The 17952-nt window shown below is 46.1% G+C and overlaps 1 protein-coding gene across 1 annotated transcript in view; it reads left to right on the top strand.

Annotated features, from left to right (window-relative positions):
* The first annotated feature begins 6151 nt into the window (after positions 1 to 6151).
* The window catches only part of TRABD (TraB domain containing), a 30725-nt gene continuing 18924 nt past the window's right edge, over positions 6152 to 17952 (top strand). Inside the window, exon 1 of the mRNA XM_077179037.1 lies at positions 6152 to 6284. The gene's annotated coding sequence lies outside the window, so the exon portion shown is untranslated. The remainder of the gene's footprint in view (positions 6285 to 17952) is intronic.

The raw sequence follows: 17952 nt of genomic DNA, 5'->3' as shown, positions 1-17952 counted from the left end.
GTGTAACTACTCCCTATTACTGAAACATGTACACATGAACACAATGTAGCAATAGGGTGCCCTAATGATTTTATTAGCAAATTAATTATTTTTTCAGGAGAAAGGCATTATGAAGAGACCTTTCATGTGTTAAGCACTTTTCCATCTAATCTATGAAGGCAAAAGCAGCTGGGATTTGGGAATCAGAGTATTTCTAGATATTAGTAAGAAAGGGATTTTAATCATGTGACAGCATTGATTTTTCTTTTAATTGAATTACATAATTGAACCAATACAATACTAACAGTATTGAGGCTCTCCATCTTTAGCCCACTCACAGCAAGCTCCTGGAGCCAGGTCCTGTGGCCACTGAAGTGAGAGAGAACTTTGCCAGAGAACTTAGTTGTGCAAGCTATGTCCTCAAATGAATGCAAGTACACATAAGGAGTCTTACAGCTCATGGAAATAGGGGAGCTGATGAGTGGGCAAGTTGATTACAGCACTTTCACTGATTCCAAATATGGTCACAGTATGTGGGAAAATGTTTGCACCACCTGCTCAAATTAACTTACTGTTCTTTGCTTAGAAAGATCCCCTGGGGAATCAGTGGAGAGCAGAAAGCACCCAGCTCTTTCAATCACTAGTTCAATTTGTTGTAGGAAAAGCTGTTACTGTATATGTATGCCTCAAGGCTTTTGAGAACTGAAGAATTTAAGAGAAAAAAATCCCATTGCCAAACCAGGGTTTTCAGTACAACTTTAAACCAAGTATCTGGACCCCTCATCTATTTATTGTGTCCACATCTCACATTGACATCAGCAGTGATTTTCAGTGCTTCATTAACTGGTCTTTATCTTCAACTCATTTGCTTTCTTATTTGCAGGGATTACAACCAAAGCCTCCCATAATGCCATACAGCTTCCAAATCTGAGGCAGACAACTGTGCATTATGGATTGCAAACTGGCATTAGCCCAGATTTTCTGCTCTGTAGCTCTAATCTAGTCTGTTATTAGTTGAAGACAGCACCGTGCAATTTAATTGTTCATGTGTAGGAACAAGACCACACATAATAGCTCTGTTGTCTCTCCTTGTCTTCCAAAGCTTATGGGGGTTAGGCTTTGTTGTGAGACTTGTGTTTACCTCTGGTGAACAGAAAGATTAAAATTTGTGCAATCCTCGGCTTCCTCACAGAGGTACATCTGTGTACAATTTGTTTTGCCTTCTTTTCCAGCCTTTCCTGTAGAGAAGCAGTGGCTAATTTGCCTCCTGGACAAGGAAAGCCCAGAGCCGGTGTTTCACACCCACCTTGCTGTCACAGCAATGCCCCGTTGATTGCTCCGCATGCCTCCCACACAAACGATCTCACAAAGAGCCCTGTGCCGATGCCGCTTCTGTACCCAAGCTGTGTTACCCACAAGCACTAGGAATGCCTCTGCAATGCACCGTGCTCTGCAGGTCTGCTACAAATTTAATGGAAAGGGGGAGAGCAGGGGGTGGGGATGATGCAGAGAAAGAACAAAGGAGCTGGAGCCTTTCCACCCCCTCTGCCATCAGCACCGTCCTCCTCCTCCTCATGCACACTGTGGACTGCACAGCAGCCTGTGCCCATGCTGCAGTCACCAGCACAGCAGCTAGGGCTGGACCCGAGCTATTGAAGCCTTGCTCACAGTCATCAGCTTCTCTTCACAGCAACCACTCACGATGAACTGTCCCCACATCTCATGCAAATTTTAGGGGAAAATTGTAAAGTCTAGAGACAGTTGAAGTAGTCCTCTGTGTGGTTTGGTTCTTCTGATTTACCAAATCAGCTTTGTTGGAGCCAACTCCAGCCACATACAGCAGCTCTGTCGTTGAAGCAGTGTAGAAGGAACATCTCCTAGACCTTCCCAGCCTCAGGAGCAGATACACCAGTGCAAGGAGGGCACTGGGTCTGGATGGCAGTCCTGACATGGCAGGCTGCCATCTCTGTGCTTCCCGAGTGACACAACAGCCGTATCCCTCCTGGGCGCAGCAGAATAGCTCTCCAACTTCCCTCTTTAGCATGTTTAGATGACACTGTTTAGGAGCAACAGGCCATACTCCGGATCCGAGGGAGTGAAGCACGTTGGAGGTGGCCCTCGGGGGCTTTTCTGAGCGGTAACATGCAGCGAGTGAGATCGAAATGACAGAAACCCGGGTCTCCTCCAGGGAGGGCAGTCAAAGAAATTCCGCGAAGCTGCTAGTCACTCTGCCTTTCCTCTTCTGCTTCGCAGTCTGAGATGGATGGTGTCTCCCAGGAAAGAAGACTGAGGGAGGAGTGCGGGGCTGGGGCGGCTCTGGGGGCCGCAGCATCCCGAGGGGCGCTGACGGAGCGCGGCCGCCAGGGGGCGGCGCAGCCCCGCGGGACCGGCCCGGGACGGCCCAGCCCCGCCGTGTCCCCGCCCCCTCTGCTCCCTTCCCTGCCTCCGGTTCCCTTCCCTCCGCTCCCCGCCACTGTCCCAGCGCGCCCGTGACACGCTCCCGTCGGTATCCCGACGAGCCATGGTCACGACACCCCCGCCTTGTTCCCGGGCTGGAAACGCCGGAGGTGGTGGGGAAGGATCCTGCTGCTCTGGGGAGTGCTCAGCAGTGATGGGTCCAGGTGAGTTTTCCAGGCAGTGTGCAGTACCGACCCCAGCCAAGTATCCATGAGGATGAAACTCACGGAGAAAATCTTAAGGCTCACTAATCTAGAGAAGGCAAGAGAAGACGTGACAATGTTTAAACAGGTGAAGGCTGCTACAAAGGGAAAGTTGTCCTCCAGTCCCACAGAGCACCAGCTACTGGGCTTGGAAGCAAGCAAACACCAGTTTAGGTCAGATGCTTGAATAACGTTTCTAATGCTCAAGGTTTTCTGTTTTGTGTGTGGTAGTGGTGATTTTTTCTTTATTACAAGTTCTTAAAAACCTGTCGTGACCTGGACAGACATATGGCCATCCAGGAAACAGCCTGGTGCCTTCCCTGGCAATCTGCTCAGGCGCTGATTCAAATGTTGCACTGGGTCTCTATTTGCTACAAACTAGAGATCACTGAAGACATTCGAGCTCTTCTGGCTGATGTCATCATTAGTCCTTTCAATTCTTCAGAAACCTTATGTAAAAATAACTTGTTAAAAAAGAGAAAGAAGAGGGCAGAGTGGATGGAAGATGAAGGCAGAAGGGAGGGAAGAAGGAAAGACAGGAAGGAAGGGCAGGCAGAAGTGCACTTAACTTCCCCTCCTCGTTCCTAGTCCTGGAAATTCCAAAAATCCCTGGAAATTCTTACACATTAGAACAGTGGCATGTTCATGAGGAGCCTTTCTGGCTCATTACACAACAAACTTACTTCAGATATACTGTGCTGTGGCTGGTAACCATTCCATGAGTATCAGTTTCAGTACAAAAAAGAAGTGCATTTGAATAGAGTTGAAAGAATGAAGAAATCTGGGAATCTCTGCCATGCCCTCTCTTCACTACTGGCATTTGCCATTGATCTCAAAACAATCCCACATCAACAGCAACATTTAAAGAAGATATTAAATGTATTAAATGTTAAGAACACGATTTACATGTCACATTAGGCTTCTCAGAAGACACCAGTGACTCATCTTGCAATTGCTAATTAATGGAGTATTCAATTACCACAACTCTCTCATTCCTTACTCACAACAGAGCAGAACACAATTTGCAGTCATGCAGGCTCTTGCAGAGACACTGCAGTTGTCAGAGGGATCCCTGGCACAGGACTGTCACAAGGGAACCTCTAAGAAAGACCTCCTGCTGGCAGTGGTCCTCGCTTTTGATGAACTTCCTCCCATTTCAGCCCTCCCTCTCCACTTTCAGAAGTGTTGTGCACCACAAGCAAAGCTGAAACAGCACAGGCAGAATCTCCAGCCACATGGTTTCGTGTCAGTAGAGACCTGCATCTTACTTTAGTCCTTGTAAAGGCATGTTCAGCTAGCACAGCTCTTGCTGAGTCAGCAAAGGAAACTGCCTGCAGTAAGTATACACAAAAGTACCAACGCTGTTGACATAATCAGGGTGCAGCATCACAAACTAAAATAAAATCAGGCCAGCAAGGTTCACAGTATTCCCAAAAGCACAGGGCTTGTCAATCAGATCAGATCAGGTGAGGTATTTCCTGCAGGCTAAGGCAGTGCTCCCATGCTCTGACCAAAAACTCATTGAGCTTTTGCATCTGGGAAGCTTGGGGAGAGATCTGTAGTCTGTCAAGGGGTTCACAGGGTTTGAACAAAACACCATTGGTGGTGTAGGAGGAGCTGCAGTCAAAAAAATACTGAACTGTCACTCAGTATCAGTATCAGCTTGAACCAAACACATGACACTGCAAATAGCTGGGGCTTGAGTATTAACCTGGCACACAGTGATAGCTGAGCAAATCTGAGGATAAAATCTGTGATCAGCTGTGTAAGGGACACTACTGCAACTTGATATTCAGGCTGCGGAGCATAAGGGCCTCTCTTGCTGCTTAGCCAAAGTTCACAGGGCTTTACCTGCTACAGGACAGCCTGTGGAGGATCTGGCACCACAGAAAGCTTCTGGCTGGGCAAGGCTGATGATTGGAAAAGGTGGGATTAGAAGCAGGCTCAGAAGCAAGCAGCTGTGGTCAGGGGGAGCAGCTGCATCTAGGGCCAATGTCCTTGTATGCCGAAGAAGCCATCAGGCACACTCCTCAAATGCATCAATCAACTTGTTCTGATCTAGCAGAGTGTCCCATCTTTCCTGGTGGCCTTCACTCACCAGTTGTGGGGGGAAAAAAAAGTCTTTGGAATCAGTGTACAGCACTAGATTAAAATGCCCAAAGTGAATATTTTTTTCCTTTTATGTCAGACATTGGATGGTTCTTCCTCAGAATTGAAGGTCTGTGTATCTTGCACCTTATTTGATTCATTCACACGTGAAATGCCTGCTCTGTGCTTTTATAGCAAGTTGAAGCAGGAAGTAAAACTCCCAATTGTCTCAACATGTCTGGACTTGATTTCCACATACCACATAGTTGCAAAGCTCAGCCTAATCCTAAACTAACCCAGGATGTGAAGTAAGAAAAACTAAGAAAACAAACCTTCACATCAGTTCAAATGAAACTGTATTTAGACAACAAATGTGTGCTCAGACTAAATGGGTGTTTAAGCCATACTGTCACAGAACTGTCACTTATCAGAAACAGAACAGAGAAACAGGAAAAGGACAGAGACAATTCCAAGACACAACCAGTTGTTATAATCAACTCTTGACGCATTTTTCTGAAAACAAATGTTTTCTTGACCAGTAAGATATTTTTATGTGCCAGCCTAGTAATTTGGAGTATCACCAAACGCCCCTTGTACTTAGAGAGGTGGCGTAACACAGATTATTCATGTTTTGTGGGCGAATCATTTAACTCTTCCAGCAGGAGAGGCTCACTGCAAGAGAGAAAGCGAAGGGCCAGAACAGCAGTGGCAAGCAGGGCTGCACATCGAGGAAGTAATGGATAAATTCAGAGATGACATCGTTTGGAGCGTGATATCCCTGCGATTTCAGTCTTCATTAGCCCCACGGTATGTTTTCACATGGACGCTCCGTGCAGTCCCACCCCTGCGGGCTGTCCCTTACTCCTTACACCCGTACGCATTTCCAGCCCAGGGCTCCCAAGGACGGTCCCAGCAGGCACGGACACCCGGGCAGTGCTGCGGGCTCCCAGGCCAGGGCTTGAAGATCGCTGCCAAGCCTGCCCCGAGCCGGGCTCGGCCGAGAGCGGCCGCCGCGGCCACAGGGTTGCTTCACCAGTACAGAGAGAAGCAGCCTCAGAGACGTGGCTCAACTCCCTGCCAGAAGGGCCCCCGCCCCCCACGGAAGCTGAAGGCACCCGCTGATTGGCAGCCCCGCCCGCTCCGCTCCGGGGCTCCCGCAGAAATCCCGAGAGCCCCTGACGGTCCTTCCGCCAGCACGGATCCGAGCGGCCGCTGGGCTCGGCCCGGACACGGGGCTACGCGGCTCCGGCCCGCAGCGGAGCGGCCGCCGGCGGAGGAGCCACGCGGGGCGAGCGAGGGAGGACAGGCAGGAGGGGCCGGCGGCGGGCGGGCCCGGCGGGTCTAGCGGGCTGGGAGCTGTAGTCCGCTGCCGCTCGCTGCTGCCCGCCGCCGCGCAACCGGGAGCGGAGGAGGACTACAGCGCCCAGGGTGCCCCGCGGCGGCCCCGCCCCGCGCTGACTCGTGCAGCACGTTGTCCGGCTAACGCGCCCCGCGCCCGCTCCGCCCGCAGCGCCCGGCCAGCGGCGGCTCCGCCGCTCCCATCGCCCGGCACGGCAGGTCAGCGGGGACGGGGGCCGGCCGCGCTGCCGCGTCCCTCCGGGCCGGGGGGCGGCGGGGCCGTGCTGGGGCCGACCCCGGTCGTGGCGGGCGCGTGCAAGGGGAAGCGGATGGGGGGTGCCGCGGTTCTCCCGGTACCCCGCAGGAGGGGAGGGGGCTGCGAGCGGCGCGGCCGTGTCCCCTTGCTGCTCGCTCTTGGCACGCACCCGGCCCTGCCCCGTCAGGTGCCGGCCCGGAGGTGCTGCCGGGCAGCGCCTGCTCGGGCAGCGCCCGCTCGGGCAGGGAGGTGGCCGGGGCGCGGCGGCCCTGCTCGCTCCCGTTGCTGGAAGCGCTCCCCGGGCCTGGCGAGAGAGTTGTAGCCAGGGCTGGTCTGGCGCTGCCCCGCCGGTGACCCCGCGGGCGGCGGGGCCGAGGGGCCTCTCCTCGCGAGCTCCGCCTCGTAGCGGGCGGGCTGAGGCCATCGGCCCCGCTCGAGGGGCGAGGGGAGGCCGGTGCCCGGTGCCCGCCGCCTCCCGGGGCGGCCCGCGAGGAGGCCCGCGCTGCCCTGCCCTGCTGGCCGGGGAACTGCGGCCGGGCAGGAAACTCGGGGGGAAATGCGGCTCTGGGGGCCGGTTGTAAGGTCCTGGGCCCGCTTGTCTTCAGCTCTTTCGTTATGGCTGTTCACTGGTTTGGGGGTTCACGGACGTGGCACAACGCTCCTCGTCCAGGTGTTCGGTGATAAGAGCGTGGGATTTGTTTGGTTCTGGCGGAAAGCTGAGGAAAAGCTGAGACTCACAGTTTTTCTTCTTCTTTTTTTTTTTTTTTTTTTGGGTCTCTAAACAGTTGTGTCTTTTTTTGAATTCACCTCTGAAAATAGTTCAAATTAACCTAGCTCTTGAACATAATTCGTGTCACAGGCATAGCCTGGGCACTTCTCTTGAGGAAAATACATGTACTGATGCAGATGTCCATATAACAGAGGTGTTTATTTTTGCTAGCTTTCTGGAAGAAAGAGAGTATTTTTCTTTGGTAAAACTTCGGAGAAAGTTGCAACTGATGGGTTGGAAAAGTGAGAGAACGAGATGGTCTTTTACAAGTTAGATGCTGTTTTGCAAATGTGGTGGTGACAATACTAGTCTTAAAAAATACCCAGGGTGTCTAGAATGACACTTCTCCATTTTGTAGAGTTGTGTATCTGTGCAACTACTGTCCACCTCCTTAATGGAGGTATTCCTTCTTTGAAAGCTAACAGAGTAAAGCAAAAAAAAAAAATTAAAAACCCAAGCCAAACAGATTCCAGAGGTTTCTCATCTGTATTTTAGTAGGGGATAGACATTACACAGTAGGGGAAAAATGTATCCATTTAATTATTCTAAGCTAAATGAGTTTATTAATTAAAATATCTGGGTTGTGGCTGTGGCACTGGTTTGTGCCCTGCTGTTGGTGGCAGTAGACTTTCAAGATTCAGTAACTTGAATTGACTATTCTATTGTAAATCTCAATTTTAGGTTGCTTATTGTAAATTTCAGTCCTCACAGTGTCTGGCACTCTGGCATCTTAACTGTACACCACTTGGATATTGTGTAGCTTGGTGCTAGAAGAGTTATATTGATTTTTCAGTGTATTCTTTCTTCCATATGGTAAAAATGATGAAACACTGCTGCTGCTGCCACCACAACTGTGAATGAGCCACGTGGTATTGCCGTCTATTTGTGGGAGAGTCATACGAGTGCTTTTTTTTAAAAGATTACTTTTTGGAAAGCATCTCCTTGTTCCTTATTTGCTATTCAGGAAAAGTGCAGAGAGAGATTTGGGGCAGTCTTTGAAAATGTAGAAATGAGAGCAGGCCAGAGATAAGTGTGCTCCAGATTTAATGGGAGTGGTGTGTAACTGTGTCTGTCTGAAGTGATATCACAGCATGTGCTTTGCCAGCCAGTGCCAGTAGGAAAGAAGGATTCTGTAGCTCTCCTTGTCCTGTCAGGAAACAGGACACTGGCTGTCTTTCATAGATGATTTAGTACAAAATCTGACCAATATATTCTCTTGGTGATAGTTGTTACTAGTTTAGAAACATATTTGCAAATACCTTTGTTACTTGAATCTGAGATCAGATCTTCAGATATGGAACGCTTTTTTTAAGGCCCATTCAAATTTCAGATGGTTTGAACATGTTAGTTAATACTGCGGTTCTGTATTTGAACTTAAAACTTTTGTAGTGAAAACTCTTTTTTCCCTTTCTAATAAAGGACATGGGGAACATAACTTTAACATTAAACCACAATTTATAGATTTGTATGAAAATGTGCATGCACTCAGTGACAAGTTCTCTTCCTATACACTTCTTTTTCTTGTAATTAAAAAAAAAGTAGAGGAGCTCTTTTCTACTCCTGCCTCCTTCCTTCCTTTGCCTTTAGTTGACCTGTCTTGCAGTTTTGATTGAAATCACTGAGGGATGCAGGATCTTAGCATGTCCACATGCAAGAATTTAAATGTCCTGCTGACCCTGCCTATCAAGCACTGCAGTGGAGCTCCTGGAGTGTGTCTTCCAGCGGGTAAGCCCTTCAGGCTGTCTGCTGAATAACTCTGTCTCTATTGATAGTGCAGCGTCCTGCTCTTATGTTGAGAAGCCTGTCTATCTCAGGAAGGGTGTGCATGCTTCTGAGAGAGAGCAAGAGCCTACCCCATGGCTGAACAACACCATGACTGCTGGTGAAATTGAAGAAAGTGTCCCATCACCTGCGTGCTGCATCTGGAGATGCTGATCTTGCCTTGCTAGGGTGCATATCTTGCATCTTGCACTGGTGGCTGTCCTTCAGAAGGACAGCAAGACAGCTGGTTACAGTGTAGCCTGCAAAGAAGGCCTGTGTGTGAGGAGCTGGGATCAGGAGTTGCTGAGGGGTTTTCTTGTTTCTTGGGAGGCAGCAGATAGTCATGGAAATAGAGGTGTTGTTTGCTGGTGTTTATATATATATATATATATATATATATATATATATATATATATATATCAGGAATAGTGTGGCCAGCAGGAGCAGGGAGGTCATCCTTCCCCTGTACTCGGCACTGGTGAGGCCACACCTTGAGTGCTGTGTCCAGTTCTGGCCCCTCAGTTTAGGAGGGACGTTGAGATGCTTGAGCGTGTCCAGAGGAGGCAACGAGGCTGGAGAGGGGCTGGGAACACAAACCCTGTGAGGAGCGACTGAGGGAGCTGGGGGTGTTTAGCCTGGAGAAAAGGAGACTCAGGAGTGACCTTGTCACTGTCTACAACTCCCTGAAAGGTGGCTGTAGTCAGGTGGGGGTCGGTCTCTTTCTCCAGGCAGCAACTGACAGAATGAGAGGACACAGTCTCAAGCTGTGTCAAGGGAAATATAAAAAGAGAGTGTTTAAAAGAGAGTGGATGTGGCACTCAGTGTCATGATTTAGTTGAGGTGTTAGGGCATGGGTTGGACTCAATGATCTTTAAGGTCTCTTCCAACCTAGTCATTCTGTGAATTCTGTGAATATACTGAATTGGTTAGGTGCAGAGTCCTTTACAGGTTAAATGAGTGGTGCAACAGCTGGATGGACTTGGAAGTAGAACAGCTTTCCTGTGAGTGTGTCAATAGTACTGAATTGTTAGTGTTATCATGGGGCTTCTGTGACTGCAGGCTGGAATTTGCTACCCTGGAGCTTTCTCTCTGAGGAGTTTTTCTTCAGTTCTCTGCCACAATAGAGCTATATTTCTTTACTTGTTGCCAGAAGATGGGCTCATGTCATGTAACTGCTTTCAGCTTTGTGTTCACATAATGATTTTGAAAGAGTAGGTCAGCTTGTTCAGAGATAGTGTTTGGAGAGTAGGATGAAAGGGAGAGGCAAAAGAACACTACTGATAAATAATGTGCTTGGCAGTTTGTCAAAATTATTTGTCCTCTGAAATCCCAATTTTAGCATCAATAAGGATCGTGTTTCAAAATGTTTATAACAAAAGTGAATGTGTCTGCTGGTACTTTTGAGATGCACCTTCTGCATATTTCAGCAGACAGCCATTGACACCACAGAACTTCTTCACTCGTTTCCTTTGCTTGCTGCTTGTAGGTAATGAACAGAGTGGAAGAGCTGCTTCTTGTAGAACTCCATACACATGCAGCAGCTGTGCTATTTCCCTTTTGTTCTGCTTAGGAGTGTTTTGCAGAGGATTTTCCAAAACCAGAAGTATTACTTTGTTCGTAGCTTCACGTGGCCTAGAAGGAGATGTACTGATAACTAAGCTGCTGGATACAGGAAAGTCCAATAAAATTATTTTGGTTCTAGATCTTTGCTGAATTCACAGAATTCACGTTGGAATGCAATAGGAAGGTGACTTGAATAGATGTGTAGGGTCTAAAAAACTGCCAGTTTCTGAATGTCTGTCCAGACTTGAGCCACATCACTGTGGTCTTTCTGTCCCACGTTTCTAAATTTAGCAGTATATTTGTAACCTCTGCAACCTCTTAAAAGAGTAAGCATTTGGGCTAATGTTTGTTCATAAATCTGCAATGCAGTGCATTAGCATCCTGATTCACCTCATACTTACTCATTTCATCCAGTAGCCCCAGTCAGTGTAATTAGCAATAACTTGTAAAACCACAGAGCATATGAGAATGTTTTCTTGTCTTTCACCCATAAACGTGTTTTTAGTGTCCCAGGCCACATAAGCTCATGTTTCAACACCTCCTTTCAAGCAAAATGAATGTAGTTGTCTTTGACTTTTATGTTTTAACTACCAAAGCCTGCAAATGGACATTGACTCTAGTGTGCAGGTACCTGAGTTTAGGCTGCATATGTCTGCACAGTTCCTTTTGCAGGAAAACCTCATTGATGCTCAGAGGGTAAAAATACGCATTTTGAAATTTGTGAACTTCTGAGTCGTGAGAAACCAGAGCCATGCTCTACAACCATCTGTGATTACAGAACCAGTTGCTCAGTTGAGTTTCAAAGGCGTGGGTTTGTGTCAAAGAGATAACATGCAATATGTGGAGTAGGTCACCTTAGTGATAATTTTGAAATACATTCCAATTTCTGAATTTGTGGCTGTTACATTAATTGGTAGACAGGTCTCCACAGATGCATCCTTCTGAGTATGAACAGGCTATCAACAGAGTAGACACCATTTGGAGCTGATGATTGTTTGCAAACATTTGTGAGATTTCTGTGCATAAGTATGGAAAAGTCTCATCAATCTTAAATACTCTGTTTATGTTGCAGAGTGTGAGACTTAAGAGGTTATCTGTTATTTTGATTTTGCCTTCTTAGTAGGTTAAATGTTAAGCATGGAAGGTGCTTTGTTAGGTATTTCAGACAGTAAGTAAAGAATGCAGCAGTTTGTCAGTGGGAGAAAAGTTTGGTCTGTATCTTCTGAAGTACTGATATGCCTCTTCTGTTTACATAAAATAAGTGATCCTGTTAAACGGTAGCAGTATTCAAATGAGATGTGCTTATGCAGTGCATAATATGAATGTAAAGTACCGGCTATACCAGCTAAATCAAATATCCATTGCTAGTGAAACTGCAGGTTTAGAGGATGAAAGGCACGCAGTACTCTTAATGCACATAGGTGCAGGTAAATTTTTATTGCTGCATCTCATGCCAAGCTGATGGAAGCTGTGTTCTGGCCAAGGATACTGGTGTGAAAGGACTCACACACGAGTCTGTTTGTGATGTAGTCTTTTGTGTGTGCCTGTAGCTCATGTCCAGTGCAGGGCAGTTTTGGCTCAGTTGTAGCATGACCTGTGTGAGGTGTGCTATATTCTCACTGGAGGACTCCCACCTTATTGTTCGACAGCTTGCTCTAAAATTCAGTCCTCAGCCTATCTCTTGTCTTTCCCACAGCAACTTTAGAGGAACAAAGATGGGTGGTGGTGCCTTGTTACTAGGAGGAAGTGCTGTCCTGTGGGGTACGTGGGGATCCTAGAAGGACCAATGATTAAAAAGAAAGGAAAATTCTGATTGCAAAATTGAAATGCTTTGAAAGTTCCATGAGCCTTCTAACTACTTGTTTAGCTACCAGAGGTCAAATTTGTAGGCATATTTAAGCATTCATGTACCTCAGTTACTTATTTGTAAACAGGAACCTATGTACAATCCTATCTCAGAGGCTACAGGATTAACACTGATTGACACAAGAGAAGTGGGTACTTTCTGCAATGTTAGTGAATACTGTAGCTATCAAAAGCACTAATAGATACATTTAGATTTGTTTGTTGAGGAGATCAAACACAGAAATTTTTGCCTGTTCCTTTCAATAAAAGGTGGAATAAGCTGTAGTTTGGTGACTCCTTTCCTAGTTTCTTTACTAGCTATTCTGATGTGTGTGCAGCACATAGAAAATACAGAACAGTTATAAGACTATGGACAACTTTTATTTCCCTCTTGCAGTGTCAACATGTTGAGGAAGCAAAGTGCTGCTTCTGAATTTCTGTATAGCTCAGAAGGAGGAAAACATCCAATAAAAATCTTGTTAAAAAGTAGCTGGCTATGTTGTTTTATGGGTAGGAGCATGAGAGGTTTTTTGAGAGCTTTTTTATCGATTCAGTTGAATCACTGTCTGAAGGAAGCAAATTTAGACAAGACATTAAAGGAACAAGTTTAGCCCTACTGTAGGAGGATGCTGTAATGAATTGTCTGTGTGGTGGTTGAATTTTCTCACTGAACTACCTCATTGAAATTAAACAGGAAAGGACCTTTTGTTCTTTAACTTGCCTTGCTAGAAGCTGATCTGTGAGTGCATGTACCTCTTGTGTTCTTGAGACTGCAAGCTAGGAGAGTTTCAGATGCCTAAATATGAAGCTGGAACCGAAACACTTTGGTTGACTAAGGCTATCAAGTATGAAAAATGAGTTCATGAGAAGATTTTGTGCAAAGAAGTGCTGCTGAAGCTGGTTTATATTAGGAAGACTCAAGGGCTGATGTGAAATAGCATGGCAGGGAGTTCTTTCTGCCTCTGCTTTGCCAGCATCTGTGCAGGGAAAGCATTGCTAGAAGATGTTGAACTTTTCTGTGTGTTCCTTTCTGAACTTGCTATTTTGGGGGGAAGAGTATAATGCCCATGTGCATGGGGAAAAATACAGCCCCTCTTTGGCAGTACTTTTCTCAGTAGCAATGGCTGTCCTGTGTGTGCTGGAGGAACAAGAAGAGCTTGAGAGGAAATAGGTGCCTATCAATAGACATGAGTAATGGCTAAATTCTAGGTTTGCAGTTTATTTGGTGGTCTCAAAAATTCCTGTTTGGTTGCCTAGGTATTTTAAGAGTTGGCTAAAGGGCTTCATTTTTTCACGTGTGTATGTATAAACAACAATTTTTAATGGCCCAGTGAATGGCAGGTCCCCTCAGTCTAACAAAGATGCATTAAGCACAAGAATTCCATTCGCCTGGGAAAAAGGTGTTTGAGGTGGAGATTCAATCATCATTCAATCATCAATCACCCCTTTTGTTTATTTTAACAAAAATAATTTTCTTGGTAGTACTCCAACCAGGAGAATGAATCCCTGATTAAGACAGTCTCCTGGCAGATAAGAGAACAGAAATACTTCCTAATCTCTGATCTTTATGAGTGCCTAAAAGCTGAGTCTCCCAGTGCATCTGAAAGAAGTGCCCTGTCATGTCTCATATTTTCAGTATATGATAGATCTTACAAGGGGCTCTTCCAGGCCTTTGAAGTAGCTGGAGGAGGGAAATTTGATTGGTTTCACATGTTCATGCCAAATCTCATGGTAAGCAGAACTTGAGGTTATGAGATATTGCAGTATACATATTATGGAACACTGTCAATAATAGTCTGAACAGTTTTTTTTTTGCCTGTGACTTTTCAGCTTGGGGTTGGATTTCCTTCTGTTCCCTGGCAAGTTCTGCGGACCACCTCTTTTTCACAAGCACCTCATCTAATCTTAGTGATGTTTTTCTCCTGGAGGAGCAGTGCTGTGTGTTGCACCTCTAAATGACTGTGAGACTCTTCCCTGCTTGCCAAAATAGTTTAAAATTCACCTATGTGTGAACAAGCACAAACAAATAAGATGCCTTGTTACCTTGTGTCATTTCTTTAGGAAAGTAAACTTTAAAAAAAAAAAAAAAAAGCCCAGAACACAGGTTAGAAAATTAAACTCCAAGAAATTTGAAATGCATGGATGTAAATTGTTCAAATGGTGCCAGAATTTGATCTGAATTGGCCCCTTTTCTTGCTATTGGACATGGTGAAAGGAAGTGCATACAGATTTGTGCATTTCAGTTGGTTATCTGTGTAACAGCAAGGTACATTCAGTCCTCTCTCAGAGGCCTCAAATTATATTTCAAATATCATAGCACTCACATACCTTCCATGAATACATAGAGGTACAAGGATAGTGTCTTTCACATGGATGAGCTAGATCAGCCTGGAGTCCAAGGTATTTGACTAATTCCTAAATACATGGATTTTTGCCAGTGCTGCCAATGAGGATGCTGCTAGCTGAGTACCCAGCCTCGCCTGTACTCTAGTGAGTCTAGAACAAGTCTTCTGCATGGAAAATTTCAGCTCCAATGTAACTTGAGCAGATCTAAACACCTGAAAACAAGGGCATAAAATCCTGGATTGGAAGGGATCTTCAACATCCAGTTCCAACTTTCCTGCAGTTGACAGAAGCACCTGTAACTAGACCAGGTTGCTCCAAACTCCATTCAGACTGGCCTTGAGCTCTCACAGGGGTAGGGCATCCACAGCCTCTTCGGGCAACCTCTTCCAGTACCTCACCACCCTGACAGTAAAGAATTTTTTCCTGATATCTAATTTGAATCAACTGTCTTTCAGTTTGAAGCCATTCCCCCTTGTTCTGTTAGTACAGCTCTTGTAAACTATCCCTTTCCATAGTTTCTGTAGGCTCCTTTCAGGTACTGGAAGGCTGCAATTAGATCACCCAAAGCCTTCTCTTTTCCAGGCTGAACAACCACAATTGTCTCAGCCTTTCCTTGCAGGAGAGGTGCTCTGGCCATCTAACCATCACGGTGGCTTCCTCTGGACTCAGTCCAACAGGTCAGTGTCCTTCCCTTGCTGGGGACCCAGCCCTGCAGGTGGGGTGTCACCAGAGCAGAGGGACAGAATCACTTCCCTCTCCCTGCTGGCCACGCTGCTTTGGATGCAGCCCAGGACACAGCTGCCTTTCTGTGCTGCAGGTGCACATGGCCAGGTTGTGTCCAGCCTCTCATCCACCAGCACCCCCAGGTTCTTCTCAGCAGGGCTGTTCTCAGTCCCTTCAACCCCAGCCTGTATTGATAATGGGGGGTTGTCCCAACTCAGGTGTAGCACCTTGTACTTACTAAACCTCATGAGATTGCCATGGGCCTGCTTGTCCTAGAGGAGAAAGGTGGCAGACTTGCCCGTCATTGTGGCTGCACACTCTCTCACCTGGCCATGGAAGTATTGTTCCATGGATTCCCTGGAGCTGAAAACAGCAGTGAAACATTGAGCTGGAAACAGCTTGTTTTCTCCGAAGGTATAGGTCAGTTAAAAACCGGTGCTAGTTAGCTTGAGTAAACTTCAAAGAAGATCTCTCCCCCACCCCCACCAGTATCAGACACATAATATAGTCAGTAGTGAGAATGGGATGATGTTTTCTAAAATGTCACTTGGTGGGAAAAAATACCATGTAGTGCTTCTGTAGAGGAGTCTATTTTTAAAACAAAACTAGCGCTTCATTAGTTTGAAGAGTAGTCTGTAGATAAGAGACATATTTTCAAATGCCAGCAGACCTTAATCAAACTTAGAACTTTAGGTTGTATTTAGGGCCAGCTGATTCACTGACAGAAAAACATTGTGGTATTTTGCACACAAACCAATTGAGAACCAAGCCTAGAGCTGAGCATCAGAGTATTGGTACACTGGGTGATGCTGCAGTTGAAGAAGTATTTTCTCAGAGGGCAGTTGGTTTCAGGATCTCCACTTCATACTGTTCCTCAAGTTTTGGTGCTGCAGTTCTTCCTGCAGCTGTTTCATCACGTGAACTAAAAATGCCTTGGTAGAGTGGGAGGGAAAAAGTGGTGTTTTTTTAAACTGAGCCTGCTTTCCAGTGTGGTTTACTGTCTAAGCCAACAAGTAGTTAAGCCAGTCTCTCAGAGACAGGACAGGATAAAAAGAGGTGCTGAGTTTACTTAACCCCACAAAACTGAGAGACTGTCTGAAGTGAGGTGTCTGTGGGCTGGTGTGTGCCAGTCAGGTTGCAGGTGTCAAGGCAGGGGTTTCCTTCTGCTGTACTCCTTTAGATCTGTCCACACTCATAAATTGGGGAAATACTGAAGCAGAAGAGCAGTTCAGCTTCACCTGCCATTTCAGCTTACTCTGACATCCAGATTTCCTTGACTTGACTCCTTCGAAGGCAGGAAGGTCCTGATTTTAAAATTGTGCCTTGTAGCACAACCGCTGGAGTGCTTATGTTGCCTGTGCAGACTTCTTGCATGTTTTTGAATCATTTGTTTTAATGAACCTCTTGGACTGTGAGCAGTGTGTATTTTTTTGTTTTAATTAGGTATTTGCCTCGCAGCTCAGGAGTTGTGTCTGTAGCTGTTGCCTGCTTAAGCTGTGGGAATCTGTTGGGTTTCATAGGAATTTTGCTCTAGAGACCATGCAGAAGCCAGGGTTTTGGCCACTCTGCTTTTTTCTTGCCCAGCCTGCAGCTGTAATCTCGGGTTTGCTGGCTGACCATGAGCAGTGGACAGCCAGAAGGCACAAAATCCTGAAATCCCTCTGCTGTATGGTGGGAGATGTGCCAGTGGACAGAATTACACTCACTTGCTTCATACTGCCCAGGCAAATGCTCTTTTGAAGAAACCTATTTTAAGCAAAGCTAAAAAGTAAAATGGCTTTCTAGAAACCAGAATGCAGAGCACTGATCTGACTGCAGGAGACTTTTGTATTTGGGGAAGGGGGAGGCTTGCCATCACATTTGTGTGCTGAAGTATGCTGTCACCCAAATGCCAGCCAGCTTTTCTCCAGCCTCATCTGACCATAGGGCAGGAGCCAGACTTGTCTGTCCACTCCTCAGAGTGGGACTGCAAATGTATTCCATGAAGAAGTTGTTCAGGATTGCTCACTCTCTATTTAATAAAATAAAACTCTGATCACATGTACTGTGAAATAGCTCAAATGGAGGTAGCACAAAATGCTGTAGTAAAGAAGCATCACTTTCTTGGAGTGCTTCGATATTAGTGGATGGCAGTGAGAATAAGCAGAATGAGCTCTAGTCATGCATCCAGTGTCATGTGCAATCCCCTCAGAGTACCACCCAAGTCCAATCACAGCACTCTGCCAGCATCACAGAGAACTTTGGACATCATCTCTATCGTTAAACTAAAACATGGAAACCATTCAGTAAGGGTTTAAAAACCTAGTTTCATGGGTTTGTCACACAGATACTAGCTGACTGATCTTCTAACCCTGGCATATTTATAAATATATGTATTTATATATTTATATATAAATATGTATATGCAGATAAAACAACACATATGACTATAGTTAAATATTAAGATTGTGACTGCTCTCATATTCTGTGCAGCAGTAAAATACTAGAAATATAGATGATTCCTAGAATCTGCCTAAAAACTGTCTTGATGTAGTTGATATGAACTAGACAGAATTACTGACTAAGTTGAGTAAGATTTTTGCTGTTGCAGAAACTGTTCTCTGGCTTGAGCCACCTCAAGAACC

The sequence above is a fragment of the Agelaius phoeniceus genome, chromosome 5 (genome assembly GCF_051311805.1).
Source record: "Agelaius phoeniceus isolate bAgePho1 chromosome 5, bAgePho1.hap1, whole genome shotgun sequence".
In the NCBI taxonomy this organism is placed as follows: domain Eukaryota; kingdom Metazoa; phylum Chordata; class Aves; order Passeriformes; family Icteridae; genus Agelaius; species Agelaius phoeniceus.
This window is presented reverse-complemented; position numbering and strand designations above follow the sequence as displayed.